Source organism: Hemitrygon akajei, unplaced genomic scaffold, assembly GCF_048418815.1.
Source record: "Hemitrygon akajei unplaced genomic scaffold, sHemAka1.3 Scf000089, whole genome shotgun sequence".
Taxonomy (NCBI): domain Eukaryota; kingdom Metazoa; phylum Chordata; class Chondrichthyes; order Myliobatiformes; family Dasyatidae; genus Hemitrygon; species Hemitrygon akajei.
Window position 1 is genome coordinate 2,890,209 of NW_027331975.1, and position 869 is coordinate 2,891,077.

Here is an 869-nt window from a genome sequence, read left to right on the forward strand (position 1 = left end):
TGATCAGAGATCCCCTTTCTTTAGGCTTTTCCAAGGTACTAGACAAGGCTGTCCTTTGAAACCCTTACTATCAGATATTAGCCTGGAGACCTTGGCAATTGCTATTCGTGATTCACCCAATATATTTGGTGTTACTCATGGGAATGGGACGCGTAAAGTATCACTATATGCAGATGACCTTTCGCTATATATTTCTAATCCAGAGAAATCCATTCCTGCAGTAATAACACAACTTGCTCAGTTTAGTAGTTTTTCTGCTTATAAACTGAATCTTAATAAAAGTCTGCTTTCTCCATTAAATATGTAAGTCTCAATTTATAGACAGTTACCATTTAGATTGCTTGCTGATTATTTTATTTATTTGGTTGTTAAAATTACTAAGAAGCACAACGATTTATTTAAAGTTAATGTTTACCCTTAATTGATCATGCTAAACAATTGTTTACTAAATGGTCCCCATTATCCTTATCCTTGATTGGTTCCATTAATGCTATTAAGAGGATTATTTTACCTAAATATCAGTACCTATTTCAGGCGGTATCAATTTTTATCTCTAACTTTTTTATATATTATTGATTCTAAAATTTCTGCATATATATGGCAGAATAGAAATCCCAGGCTATATTAGAAATATTTACAGAAATCAAAAAAAAAGGAAGGCGGCTTAGTTTCGCCGGATCCTAGATTTTATTATTGGGCAATTAATATTCGATATTTAATGTTTTGGATACAAGAGTTGGATGAACCTTGAGCGTGAGTCTCGACAGGAGTTTTCATTGGCTTCTATTTTACGGGCTGTGCTTCCCTTTGCACTTACCCTAAATTTAATAAGCAAATGGTAATTCCACTAATTAAGCATACAATAGGAA